Below are 15075 nucleotides of genomic sequence, written 5' to 3'. Positions count from 1 at the left end.
CAATCTTGACTCTCCACAACCTCCACCTCCCAGGTTCCAGGGATTCTCCTGCCTCTGCCTCTCGAGTAGCTGGTATTACAGGTGCGCGCCATTGCGCCTAGCTAATTTTTGTATTTTTAGTAGAGACATGTTTTGTCATGTTGGTCAGGCTGGTCTCAAACTCCCGACCTCAGGTGATCCGCCCACCTCGGCCTCCTGAAGTGCTGGGATTAGAGGCGTGAGCCACTGAGCCCGGTTTATGGATAACTCCCATTTTCCAGATTCACCTTTTAGCTGCCTCTTCTTAGGTTTCCTAATTGTAAAAAAGAAACCTAGCTACTATTCAGCTTTCTCTTCTGATTCCTTAGCTTCCTATATTTATAGTTAGCTTCATTTACCTAGCCTATTTTTTCTGTGTTCAACTGGTCGTTTTTAATTATATTTTGCCATTTCCCTCTTTTTCAAACTGTGTTAGTCTATGTTTATCACCTCAAAAAATTGTTCAAAACATACAGTAGAAAAAATTTATGGGATCTTATTTTAACAGCCCATTTAATTCTGAATATCCCCCTTGCATTTCAACTAAGTGTACATGCCAGTATTTTAACTTTATATTCATCAGTATATTGCGTGCATTTGTTTGTTTTGTTTTGTTTTTTTGAGACATACTCTTGCTCTTTTGCCCAGGCTGGAGTGCAGTGGTAAGTTTTTGGCTCACTGCAAGCTCCGCCTTCCCCGTGTTCACGCCATTCTCCTGCCTCAGCCTCCCGAGTAGCTGTGACTACAGGCGCCCACCACCATGCCCAGCTAATTTTTTATATTTTTAGTAGAGACGGAGTTTCACCGTGTTAGCCAGGATGGTCTCGAGCTCCTGACCTCGTGATCCGCCTGTCTCGGCCTCCCAAAGTGCTGGAATTACAGGCATGAGCCACCTCGCCTGGCCATTGCTTTGTTTTATACTTTGTTTTCTCAGTTTTCCATTTTCTCTTTAGTGTTCTCAAAATTAACTGTTAAGATAATACCAGGTTGTTATTTCTTCTTATGTATTAAGACTTTGTAATCCTCTCTATCTTCTTGTTTTATTATACTTTTGGCCTCTTAAAACATACAGATTTATTTCTCTGTTCCTTCTTCTCTGTACTTTCCTCTCTGTCCTACCTTTCAAGTTAGATGTCTTTTCTGTCGCAGAATCCCTAAAAATTTGAAATTATCTTTGATTTCATGAAATAAGCACAGTGGTACTCTATCACTCTATTTTTGTCACTTCAAATTTTGTTTCAGATACCATCGAATGAAGTCCTTCCCAGGTTTTCAGTGATAGTGTGGAAGACAATAGAAAAGAAGAATATATAAAAATTCACTTAATAAGACTCTACTTATCTGGAGGTTATTATAGCTTTAAAAGCATATTGAATGTAGTAGAAAAACTAGAAAGTAACAACTTATCTCCTTAATCAAAAGAGGTATAACAGAGTCTGGGGACTTCACTTTTAGGGCCATTATTATTCAGAGCCCATTTACTTATGTACATAATGAACTGTTTTTGGTTCTTAGGTGTCCCAGAAGGGGTGAGAAAGGTACATTTACAGCATTGTGAAGTTATGACCTGTGATGTTACAGTGAAGCAATAGAAAAATGGAAAGATGACTGAATAACTTAGAAAGTAATCTGGGACAATTTACTTTGAGGCTAAGTGCCTTGTACATTTCATTTGTCTGTAGGAGGGTTCACTCTGTTGTAATATGGCATAATTACAAGAAATAGTAATAGCCCTAAGGCAGTTGTTCTCAAACTTTTTGGTTTGACTCAAAACAGAAATTAAAAAAAATTAATTTATTTGAAAATACTAAGCTATTGCACGTTAATGTAACATTGTTTTAATAAAAATATAATTGTTCCCTAAAATATTTAGCAAAAAGAGTGGCAATGTTTTATATTTGTGCAAGTCTCTTATGTTTGGCTTAATAGAAAACAGCTCGATTCTCAAATCTGCTTCTTCACTCCATCTGTTACAGTATGTTCTTTTGGTTGAAGTGTATGAACAAAATCCAGTCTTATACAGGTATTTGGTTGGAAAAGGGAGGAAGATTTTCTCTTTTTTTTTTTTTTGAGAGGGAGTTTGCTGTTGTTACCCAGCCTGGAGTGCAGTGGTGCAATCTCCACTCACCGCAGCCTCCACCTCCCGGGTTCAAGCGATTCTCTTGCCTCCGCCTCCTGAGTAGCTGGGATTACAGGCATGGTCCACCATACCCGGCTAATTTTGTGTTTTTGGTAGAGACGCGGTTTCTCCATATTGGTCAGACTGATCTTGAACTCCTGACCTCAGGTGATCTGCCCGCCTCGGCCTCCCCAGCCTAAGGGAGGAATATTTTCATACTCGTTTTAGATAATTGTAGATACTCTTTGAGACCAAAATTTGACAAGTAGTTATGTCAAAATTTGGTAACCAGTAACTTTTTTAAAGGTTTGTGGCAGTGTTGAATCTGAGACCATGTCGGTGAATTTTTTATTTCTTGTTGTTACCTTAAAATCCATTAGTTTATCTTGTACTTTGGATAAATCTTTTACCCATTCATGATTTTGTAACAGTGTGCATTTGATCATTTGGAAAATATGGGTTCATTGAGTTAAACATATTTAAGAAATGTTGACATATTTCATTATACAGTAGCATACAGAAACAAAATGCCTTTATTAAAGATATAAGTGGCATTTAGAAATAAACCTGGGAATGGCCGGGCACGGTGGCTTACGCCTGTAATTCCAGCACATTGGGAGGGGGAGGTGGGCAGATTATGAGGTTAAAAGATCGAGACCATGGACAACATGGTGAAACCCCGTCTCTACTAAAATACAAAAAATTAGCCGGGCATGGTGGCGGGCACCTGTAATCTCAGCTACTCAGGAGGCGGGGGCAGGAGAACTGCTTCAGCTCGGGAGGCAGAGGTTGCAGTGAGCTGAGATCGCGCCTCTGCACTCCAGCCTGGCGGCAGAGCCAAGACTGTGTCTCAAAAAAAAAAAATAAATAAATAAAAAATAAACCTGGGAATATGTAGTGGTGCTAGTGCAGCTTGAAGGCATTGCCTTTATTCTTGTAAAGGTGTTAGCCGTTTTATCCACCATTGGTTTTGCAACATCAGTGTAAAATGTAAATATAATGGAAAAGGGAAAAATGTCATCTCAATATTATTATAAACACAGTTTTGACCTGGAAGATTCCTTGAAAGTGTCTCAGGGACTTCTAGAGACTGTGGACTTCCAGGGCCTACGAACTGCACTTCAAGAACTTAGGTGGAAGTTGGGATTTATGGAACTTTCATTAATTAATTTTTTTCTTGTCCGTATTGGATTCTGGGAGAGTGTTGAAGCTTGATCTTTTAGCCCACTTACTTGATTTTCATTTGTTTTCAGTTATTTTGTTACTTGTTTTTGGAATAGAGTTTCTAGGAATTCTTGTTATTCATAGAAGTTGATTTTTATTTTTATTTTTTTGAGACAGGATCTCACTGTGTTGCCCAGGGTGGAGTGCAGTGGCATACTCACGGCTCACTGCAGCCTTGAACTCCTGGGCTCAAGCTGTCCTGTCACCTCACCTTCAGCCGAGACTACAGGCATGCACCACTATGTCCAGCTAATGTTTTTATTTTATTGTGGAGATGGGTTCTTGCTTTGTTGCTCAGGCTGGTCTTGAACTCCTGGTCTCAAGCAGTCCTCCCTCCTTGGTCTCCCAAAGTGCTGGGATTATAGGCATGAACCACTGCACCTGGCCCAATTTTGTTTTTTTAGCTTTATTTTTGGTCTACATGTAACCTTTAATCTCTGAGATGTTCTTTTAACATTGTCTTTTGTTTATTCTACTAATAGTACAGAAAATTGATCTTACTGTGCTTTTGGTGTATCTGTCATGCTTTTTGTGTTTTCTTCCAATACTAGATTTTCATGGTAGTCAAAGTTTTATTTGATGACCTAGTCTCCACTGTATTGGTTATTTAAATGTATGTTCCCAGCCCAATGAATCCTTCTTCTGGCTTTGGTGATTGCTTAGAAGAGGAAAGGGAGAAATATTTAATGAGTTTCTCTTTGAAGGTATGTGGATAGCTTGACTTTTTGGTACAGGTGCGTACTGTTCCTCAGGAGGCAGTCTTCTTTTTTCATACTCAGGCTGTCCAAGTGTCACACCTCCTACGTACATAGAGCTGTACTAGAGGCTTTAGCTACACAGTGTTCTACTATGGTTTTACTCTCTGGCTGACTGCTTAGTATATACTTGTCTTAATCCTTCTTGCTCAGAAAACTCATCTTTTTTGGAGATGCCACTTTCTTGTTTTGGGTATCTGGTTCCTCAAGTATATTGCATTTTGTTATTTCCCCGACCCCAATCTACTTTGTATTCTTTATAAATTCCTTTCTGTTCTTATCTGTAGGTATACCCTTCTCAGGTTTTCAGCACTGCTATAGATATTTTTAAATTAAATTTTAATTTCTGAAACAATGACCAACATATGGAAAAGTTTGAACTTTTTTTTCCCCTGAACCATTTGACTAAGTTACTAACACGATGCCCTGTCATCACCGCTACATTTTTTTTTTTTTTGACACAGAGTCTTACTCTGTCACCTAGACTGGAGTGCAGTGGTGCCATCTTGGCTCACTGCAAGCTCCGCCTCCTAGGTTCACACTATTCTTCTGCCTCAGCCTCCCGAGTAGCTGGGACTATAGGCGCCTGCCACCATGCCTGGCTGATTTTTTGTATTTTTAGTAGAAACGGGGTTTCACTGTGTTAGCTGGGATGGTCTTGATCTCTTGACCTCATGATCCCCCTGCCTCGGCCTCCCAAAGTGCTGGGATCACAGGTGTGAGCTACCGCACCCAGCCCGTCACCCCTAAATATTTTAATGTTTATTTCTTACAAACAAGGACATCCTCTTGCATATAATGACATAATTACCATCAAAATCAGAAAGTTAACATGAATATATTACTAACATCTGAACCTCATTAATTATCCCAATAATGTTTTTTACAGCAAACTATTCCAATTTAGAATCATGTGTTACATTTTGTTGTCATCTCTTCATTCTCCTTCAATCTGGAATAATTTCTTTCTCTTTTCTTTCAAGGCCTTGGCACTTTTGAAGATCTGAAGATAACAGGTCTAGTTATTCTGTAGAATACCCCTCAATTTTCATTTGTGCGATATTTTTCATGATTAGATCTTTGATTAGATTTTTATGATTAGATCTTCGGCAGGGCTATCATAAAAGTGATGCTGCATTCTTCTTATTACATCTTATCAGGTGGCAGGCAATTTCAGTTTGTCCTGTTATGGTATTCACTTAATGTGATTAAAGTTGTGGCTGCCAGACTTGCCCTTTTTAAGGTATTCATTCCCTGTTTGTAATTAATTAATATTTTGTGGTAGGTGCTTTCAAACTATGTAAATATTTTGTTTTGTCATATTTTGAATTTGCTTATTTGCATGTACCTAGGTTTATCTTCACAGGGACACAATCCATTATTATTTATTTTGGTGCTCAAATTATTCTTGATTGGCCAATGAGAATCCCCTGGCTTATTTTCTTTTTTGTTTTTGATATCTCTTCCTTTTTTGAGCACTGCTTTTTTTTTTTTTTTTTTTCTTTTAGCACAATTAGATGTTCTAACATATCTTCTACTTTTCCTGATTGTTTTTAGTGGAAAATGGTACTTAGAAGCCAAGATCTGGGGGCTTGTGTTCATTGTTGCTCTTTGGGTATTGCTACTCTCAGGCCCTCTTCATATGTAAAGCTAGGAAATATTTTTATGTACTTACACATATTTACATCTATTTTTATTTGTATATCTATAAATATATACAATGGTCCCTGATTTATACTACTTTGACTTTACCAGGAGTTTTATTGGGGTACTAAGTGCATTTTCAGCCTATGATACTTTTGACTTAAATAATGGGTTTGTCCAAATGTAAATCCATTGTAAATCGAGGAGCATCTGCATATTTCTATTATGCAATTCTAATGCAGCACCACAAGGTTCACTCTTAAGTTGTTTTTTTATTCCCCTTCCTTTCCATACTTGTAACTTATCTCTAACAGTGAGAACTAGTTTTGTTTCCATAGGTTATGTATGTGAGGAAGTTAAGGTAAACATTTGTTCAAACATTTTGAGCCAGAAGTCTCTGCAGTTCAATTAATTTCTGAAGTATTTCTAAAGGGATAAAATTCCAAACTGTAAAAGGGCAAGTTTTAATTCTGTGATAAAGTACATTTAGGTGAAATGTTTCATTTCTTAGTAATTCTTGAGGCAACTGTGAAAGGGGGATGGAAGAAATCCAGTATTTTTATTATTTACATTGGACAAGTTATTTGTGGAGATAATTGCTCAATTTCAGTATGAGTGCAGTGATTTTGACGCAGTTGTGTTTTTCTTTTTTATTCTTTTTTGGAGAAGGGTCTCGCTCTGTCACAGCCCATGCAGTGCAGTGGCATGATCACTGCACTGCAGCTTTGAGCTCCTGGCCTCAGTCAATCCTTTCATGTCAGCCTCCTGAGTAGCTAAGAGTACAGGCATATGCCACCACGCCCAGCTAATTTTTCTATTTTTTATAGAAATAGAGGTCTTACTATGTTGCCAGGATTGGTCTCCAGCTCCTGGGCTTGAGTGATCCTTCCACCTCGAATCTCCCAAAGTACTAGGATTACAGGTGTGAGCCACTGCGCCCAGCTGTGGTTTTCATATATAATCATTTTACCTCTAAAAAACTGCCTTTATCAGTAGTAAATCCCCAAATATATTTATACTATGTCAGGATTTTCTTTTTTTATTTGTTGTGTTTTTTATGATACTATGCTATTTTGACCTCCCTCCCCTTCATTGTATATTTAATACCTGGAAGTGCTGCTTTGTTACTCTACTTCTAAAGGAATTTTCCAAGTGGACATGCATCATTTTTGTCAACTTCTAAAAATAATTCTTGGTGGTATGTTGAGTGAGAGGGTCTGCATTTGTAGACTAATTTAGAAGATAATTGATAACTTTGCAATAGCATATCTCTTTCTAGGAAGATAGATTTCCCATTTATTTGATGTTTGATGCCCTTTAGTGGCATTTATGATTTTCATCTTGTCATATCTGTGTTTCTTGTTGATACGCATATTTGTTATTTTTAAGAAACTTATATTTTTGTTATATTTATTTCTAAAAACATTTTGGAGGGAGGGAAAGAGCTTCTGTTTTTATGAGGCTATTTCATCAATTGTATTATCTGGTTATTTAAAGGAAGCAGTTGAGTTTCATATTTATTATCTACTGTACTCTAGTGATGACTTTTGAAAAATTGCTTTTAGTATTTTAGTTGATATGCTTGTATTTTCTGGGTGTATAGTGATAGATTCATGAGCAGGAATACATCTTTTTTTTGTTTTGTTTTGTTTTTGTTTTTTTTGAGACAGGTCTTGCTCTGTCACTCAGGCTGGAGTCAGTGGTGCGATCACAGGATGTGGTCTCACTGTTGCCCTGGCTAAGACTGGTTCTGTTTTTTTTTTTTTTTGAGACGGAGTCTTGCTTTGTTGCCCAGGCTAGAGTGCAGTGGTGCGATCTGGGCTTATTGCAACCTCCGCCTCCTGGGTTCAAGCGATTCTTCTGCCTCAGCCTCCCAAGTAGCTGGTACTATAGGTGCACACCATCATGCCTGGCTAGTTTTTGTATTTTTAGTAGAGACGGAGTTTCACCATATTGGCCAGGCTGATGTCGAACTCCTGACCTTGTAATCCTCCCGCCTCGGCCTCCCAAAGTGCTGGGATTACAGACGTGAGCCTCCGCGCCCGCCCAGAACTGATTCTTTAAGTGGAAATTGCTCCCTTTTACTTTTCTTCTGCCCCTTGAAGGTGTCATCAGTCATATGAGAACGGCCTTTTGAACCTTGTTGTTCCTGAACTAGTTTATTTATCTCTAAGAAATTAATACTAATTATAAACATTTTCTTTGAACTGCTTAGTATTTAGTGTGATGTACAGTAATATAGCTGGCCCACTTTATCCATAGGTTACATATGTACGGATTTTGTACTCATGAATTCAACGAATCATGAGTTGAAAATAATTTGAGAAGAAAATCAATTAAAAAAATACAATAGCTGGGCATGGTGGCTCACGCCTGTAATCCTGGCATTTGGAGAGGCTGAGGCGGGTAGATCACGAGGTCAGGTGCTCGAGACCAGCCTGGCCAATATGGTGAATCCCCATCTCTACTAAAAATACAAAAATTAGCCGGGTGTGGTGGCTAATAGTAGTCCCTAGCTACTTGGGAGGCTGAGGCAGAAGAATCACTTGAACCTGGGGGGCAGAGGTTGCAGTGAACTGAGACTGCATCACGGCACTCCAGCCTGGGCAACAAGGTGAGACTCCATCTCCAAAACAAACAAACAAAAACCAATAAAGAATAATACAAATAAACAACAATATAGCAATTATTTATATAGCATTTATATTGTTTCAGGCATTATAAGTAATTTAGAGATGATTTAAGGTATATGGGAGAAATGATTTAAGGTATATATGTGCATAGGTTATATACAAATACAACGCCATTTTATGTGAGGGATACTTGGAGCATCCTCAGATTTTGGTATATGTGAGGGTTCTGAAACTAATCCCCCATAGATACTGAGGGATGACTGTAATTATGTATATCATTAAATGACAGTTATTTTGGGCCTTTATTTGATTATTATAGTAACCTCTATATAATTTACATGTATGATAAACATGTAAATGTGTGACAAGGAAAAGGATCTTTGTCACTACTTATACCCAAAGGTTTATTTTTGTCCCATGTGTTTCATTGACCTTAACCTTACCCTTTCTTGTAAGATATATTTTTTGAGACAGAGTGTCTCTCTGTTGCCCAGGCTGGAGTGCAGTGGCACGATCTCTGCTCACTGCAAGCTCCACCTCCTGGGTTCAAGCCATTCTCCTGCCTCAGCCTCCCGAGTAGCTGGGGGACAGGCGCCCGCTGCCACGTCCGGCTGATTTTTCGTGTTTTTAGTAGAGATGGGGTTTCACTGTGTTAGCCAGGATGGTCTTGATCTCCTGACCTCGTGATGCGTCCGCCTGGGCCTCCCAAAGTGCTGGGATTATAGGCGTGAGCCACCACATCCGGCCCTCTTTCTTGTAATATATTTAACAGATAATTTTGTGTAAATGATAGGTGTGCTCCCCAGAATACTGATGTTTTCCTCATACTCACTGTATCACTGCATTATGACTAGACTGGAGTACCCTCTCTTTTTTTTTTCTTTTTAATTAGTACAATAGGAAGCTGTTAGACCAGTTGGAGAAGTGAAATATGGAGGTAATTTAGCTTATTAATGACATAACTCAGATTAGAAAAACAAATCCAAATTTCCTGACTCTGTTGGGTTTTTTTTTTTTTTCGTTATACCAGCATTTTCCTAGGTATGTTCTGAAGAATACAGTTTCTTTAGAGTAATACTGTTTCCCAAAGATTTTTAATAGGTGTTAGAGAAAAAAAGAATTTTGGGCTCATGTAAGTGAGGAAATTCTGGGTTGATAGACCTGTTTTTCCACCCTCTTTTTGGGGGACACCAGTTTGTTATAGATAATTATTTTTTAGTTTAGAAATAACTGGATACAGCTTAATTTACAAAAAAAGTTTACATCAATATTTGAGCCAAGAAGTTGCAGAGAAAGATTTATCCTTAGAGTAGTGTGTAATTCTTCCTGATCTCAAGTTTTTAAAAAATAGACTTAAGGCTGGGTGTGGTGGCTCATGCGTGTAATGCCAGCACTTTGGGAGGCTGAGGCAGGCGAATCACTTGAGGTCAGGAGTTCGAGACCAGCTTGGCCAACGTGGTGAAACCCTGTGTCTACTAAAAATACAAAAATTAGCCGGGTGTGATTGCGCATGCCTGTAATCCTACCTACTCGGGAGGCTTGAACTCAGGAGGCGGAGGCTTCAGCGAGCTGAGGTCACGCCACTGCACTCCAGCCTGGGTGACAGAGCGAGACTCTGTCTCAAAAAAAAAAAAAAAAATAGACTTTACGTTTTTTGAGTAGTTTCAGGTTTACAGAAAAATTAAGAAGTGTAAAAAATTCCCATACCCTCCTCCTTCTCCATTTCCCCTATTACTAACATCTTGCATTCATGCAGTATATTTGTTAGAATTGATGAGCCAGTAGTGATACATTATTATTAGCTAAAGTCCATTGTTTATATTAGGCTTCATTCTTTGTGTTGTACATTCTGTGGGTTTTGATAAATGTATACATGATTGTTGCTGATAATGGCAACAATCTGTTCAGTGATTATAGCTTATGGATGAGTGAAATGAATGACAGGAATGTTAGAAGGGATGAGAAGGAGGAATTGGGAATACTCTAATCAGGCACTTGCATTACCTTAGATCAGATTACTTTTTTACTGACAACATATGTGGGAATAATGTATTAGTGTTGTTGAAATTACCCATATTGAATTTTTGGAAGCAGATTTTTAAAGTTATCACTTCTTTAAAAATGTTTATCAACATTTGGTAATCCATGTTCACAATTTCTGGAAAACTGAAATTTGAATGTAGGTGTGTTTTTATTCTGAGAAATGATTTAAATGAAAGTAGAAGGTCTCCCATCATTACTTTTTTAAAGTCATTGTTCTACAGCTCTTAGTTGGCCTCTTTCTATACATCCTATTCATCCATCAAGTCCAACTTAAGTACCATTATTTCCACTAAAGCTTCCCCGCAGTGTTTAAAATTTCCCTTCTTTGGATTTATATATTTTTCTTCTGAGCTTTTTTATTGCGATACAATATAAATAAGATATCTTAACCATTTTTAAGTGAATTTTTCACTGGTATTAAGTACATTCATATTGTATACCCTTCACCACTATTCATCTCCAGAACTCTTTTCATTTTGCAAAACTTTAACTCTATACACATTAAATAATAACTCCCAAAGCCTCCTAGCCCCTGGCAGCTACCATTTAACTTTCTGTGTCTATTATTTTGACTACTCTAAGTACCTCGTAAATCACTTAGCATAATGTCCTCAAGGTTCATCTGTGTTTTAGCATATGTCAGAATTTCCTTCCTAAGATCAAATAATACTCCATTGTATGTATATACCACATTTTGCTTATCCATTCATCTGTGGGTAGACACTTGGGTGGATGCCACATTTTAGCCATTGTGAATAATGCTGTATGAACATGGGTCGATAAATATCTCCTTGAGACCCAGTTTTCACTTCTTTTGGATATATACACAGAAGCGGAATTGCTGGCTCATATGGTAATTCTATGTTTAGTGTATATGTGTGTGCGTGTGTATATATATATATATATATTTTTAGGAACCACCATATTGTTTTCCACAGTGGCTATACTATTGTATATTTCCACCAAAAGTATACAAGAGTTACAGTTTCTCTACATCCTCACCAACATTTGCTATTTTGTTTCCTGGATAATAACAGTCCTAATGGGTGTGAGGGTGGTATCTCATCATGGTGGTTGTTGGTTTTTGCTTTTTTTTTTTGAGGCAGAGTTTGCTCTATCACCCAGGCCGGAGTGCAGTGGTGCAGTCTCGGCTCACTGCAATCTCCTCTTCCTCCCATGCTCAAGCAATCCACCCACCTCAGCCTCCCAAGTAGCTGGGACTATAGGCATGTGCCACCGTGCTAATTTTTGTATTTTTAGTAGAGATGGAATTTCACCATGTTTGCCAGGCTGGTCTCGAACTCTTGGGCTCATGTGATCCACCTTGGCCTCCCAGAGTCTTGGGATTACAGGTGTGATCCACTGCACCTGGCCTCATTATGGTTTTGATTAGCATTTCCTTGATGATTAGAGATGTTGAGTATCTTCATATGTCCTTGTTGGCTATTTGTATATCTTTGGAGAAATGACTATTCAAATTCTTTCATTGTTTTTGAATTGGGTTGTTTTTTAGTTGTTGAATTGTAGTAGTTATATATTTTCAATACTAGTCTGTTATTAGATACATGATTTGCAAATATTTTCTCCCATTCTATGGGTTTTATTTTTACTCTCTTGATAGTTTTTTTTTTTTTTTTTAAATCAAAAAGCAAACATCAAATTTAAAGAAAAAAAGAAATTGTAAGAACAGTGGAGCAAATGAACTGAAAAAATTCGGTATCTTGGTCACATTTATTGGAATAGTTGGAGAAAAATAAAAATACCTCTTAGCTTAGAAAGTTGTGAGTTATCTGCGGATCTTCTCAGTTCAGGAGTGGAAGAATCCTGGAATCATTTATTTCAAAATGTATGCACGTTTCTCTTTTGAATGTCTTACACATTTAAATAGGCCATTGTACCAAGTCTTGTATTTTTTATACAGGATAAATTCCTTGTTTCAGCCGGCTGTCAGTGGAAGGCAACTACTATAACACTATCTCCATGGACAAAGAATGTAGGAATATTCATTGATTTATATATCTCTTTATCTGTTTCTTCATCAGTTTCTATAGTAGTCACAGTTTCTTCCAACGTTGTTTAAATGTTGATCACATGCCTGTAATCTGCTTTTAAGTTCTTGGCCATTTCTCATTTTCACATAAATTTCTTCATCCAGGATGAGCCTGATGGAGATCTAGGAGCTCCTTTATGGTGCTGGTAATTTGTTTTGGGTCCATGTTGCCTGCCATATTTCAAACACTGCACCCTTTTTCTCCTCTCTCAAAAAGTGTCTTTGGATTTATAATTTAAAAACTGCTTAGCCATTCAGTTTAAAACTTAAATATAGAAACTGTTTTATGTAGTTTTCTAATTGTTACTGGATATTTTAGTTGCCTTAGCTAATTTTCGTTTTAAAATAAAAATAAAGTTAAAATTCAGATCTCTCTACTACCAGTTTATAAATATGTTTCACTTCAGATTTCTCATTGAAATTAAGTTTTTATTTTGAGATAACTATAAATTCACATACAGTTTTAAGAACTACTACAGTGAGGTCTTGTGTCTCTTTTATCCAGTTACCCCAAGTGGTAATATCTTGCAGAATTATAGTATAATTTCACAACCAGGATATTGGAATTTTGGTAGTCAGATACAGAATAGTTCCGTCATCCCAAGGATCACCTGGTTTTTTTTTGGTTTGTTTGTTTGTTTGTTTGTTTTTGCTACTACACCCATCTCCCTCCTATATTCCCTTTACCCCTTGCATTTTGTCTTTTCAAAAATGTTATATAAATTGAATCAGGCTGGGCATGGTAGCTCATGCCTGTAATCCCAGCACTTTGGGAGGCTGAGATGGGCAGATCACTTGAGCTCAAGAGTTCAAGACCAGCCTGGGCAACATGGTGAAACGTTGTCTCTACAAAAATACAAAAATCAGGTGGGTGTGGTGGTGTGTGCCCGCAGTCTCAGCTACTCAGGAGGCTAAGATGGGGATATTGCTTGATCCCAGGAAGTCGAGGCTGCAGTGAGCTGAGATTACACCACTGCACTCCAGCCTGGGTGACAGAGCAAGACTCAGTTTCATAAATGAATGAATAAATGAAGGAGTGAATGGAATCATATAGTGTGTGACTTTTGGGACTGGCTTTTTACTTGGAAGATTCCAGAGTTGTTGCTTATAGCTATAATTTGTTCATTTTTATTGAGTAGTACTCCATGGCATCCGTGTACTACCAATTTGTTGAATAATTTCATGTTGAAGGTCATCTGGATTGTTGTCAATTTTTGTCTATTAGAAACAAAGCTGCTGTGAATATTCATGTAGAGGTTTTTCTGTGAACATCCCAGTTTTCACTGGGATAAAAGTATGAGTATGATTGCTGCGTTGTATGGGATACAAACTGCCAGAGTGTTTTCCACAGTGGCTGTACTATTTTGCATTTCCACCAGCAGTGTATGAGGGATCTAGTTTTTCCACATCCTAGCCAGCAATTGGTTGTTTTTTTGTTTTGTCTTGACTGTTTTAAAAACTATTCTTATAGAGAAGGAATATATGGTATTTCATGGTAGCCTTTTCCTAATGGCTAATATGTTGAACATCTTTTCCTGTGCTATTCAACATCTGTATATTCTCTTCGTATCTTTTGCCCATTTTCTAACTGGATTTTTTTTGTTTGTTTGTAAGTGCTGAATTTTGAGAGTTCTTTATATGGATCCTTTGTTGGATATATAGTTTGCAGGTATTTTCTCCCATTCCATACCTTGTCTTTTAATTCTGACAGCATCTTTTGCAGAACAAAAGTTTTTAAATTTTGATGAAATCCCATTTATTATTCTTTTATGGATTGTGCTTCTGTTGTGAAGTCCAGAACTTTTTGGCTATTTTTGTATCCTGAAAAGTTTTCCTTATGCATTTTTCTGAAAGTTTTATAGTTTTGCATTTCCGTCTGTGATCCATGTTTTTTGAGATGGAGTCTCTGTCATCCAGGCTGGAGTGCACTGGCGCCATCTTGGCTCACTGCAACCTCCACCTTCCTGGTTCAAGCGATTCTCCTGCCTCCGACTCCTGAGTAGCTGGGACTACAGGCACATGTCACCACATGCCTGGATAATTTTTGTATTTTCAGTAGAATCATTTAAAATAGGATCCCTGTATGTTCAATTTCATTATTATTTTTAACATTTCTCCTTACAGATGAGATTTGAGGTGACACTTAATAGGATGTAAACACATAGTTAATAGAAGTAGAAAATCAGATCCAAGGAAAGAAGTGAAGAAATGTATCACTTTTAAGTAATTAAGTTGCTGTGATAAAACATCAAATTTAGCTAAGCTTCCTGGGAGCCAGAGTTTTCATTACCCTAAATGAAGAAATATGTCACAAATTCTCCAGAAAAGACAAATATTTTTCTTGCATTAAATCTTAAATAAACTGGGTGTGGTGGCTCACGCCTGTAATTCCAGCATTTTGGGAGGCCGAGGCGGGTGGATCATGTGAGGTCAGGAGTTTGAAACCAACCTGGCCAACATGGCAAAACCTTGTCTCTACTAAAAATACAAAAATTAGCCAGGCATGGTGGCAGGCGCCTATAATCCGAGCTACTCAGGAGGCTGAGGCAGAAGAATCACTTGAACCTCGGAGGTGAAGGTTGCAGTGAA

General features: G+C 37.8%; 1 protein-coding gene across 5 annotated transcripts in view; it reads left to right on the top strand.

The window, feature by feature from the left end:
* Window positions 1-15075, top strand: part of ERBB2IP (erbb2 interacting protein) — a 149987-nt gene that overhangs the window by 565 nt on the left and 134347 nt on the right. The gene's annotated exons all lie outside the window — the stretch shown is intronic.

Source organism: Mandrillus leucophaeus, unplaced genomic scaffold (assembly GCF_000951045.1).
Source record: "Mandrillus leucophaeus isolate KB7577 unplaced genomic scaffold, Mleu.le_1.0 Scaffold771, whole genome shotgun sequence".
Taxonomy (NCBI): domain Eukaryota; kingdom Metazoa; phylum Chordata; class Mammalia; order Primates; family Cercopithecidae; genus Mandrillus; species Mandrillus leucophaeus.
The sequence above is the reverse complement of the archived record's forward strand: the minus strand, read 5'-3'. Positions and strand labels throughout refer to the sequence as shown.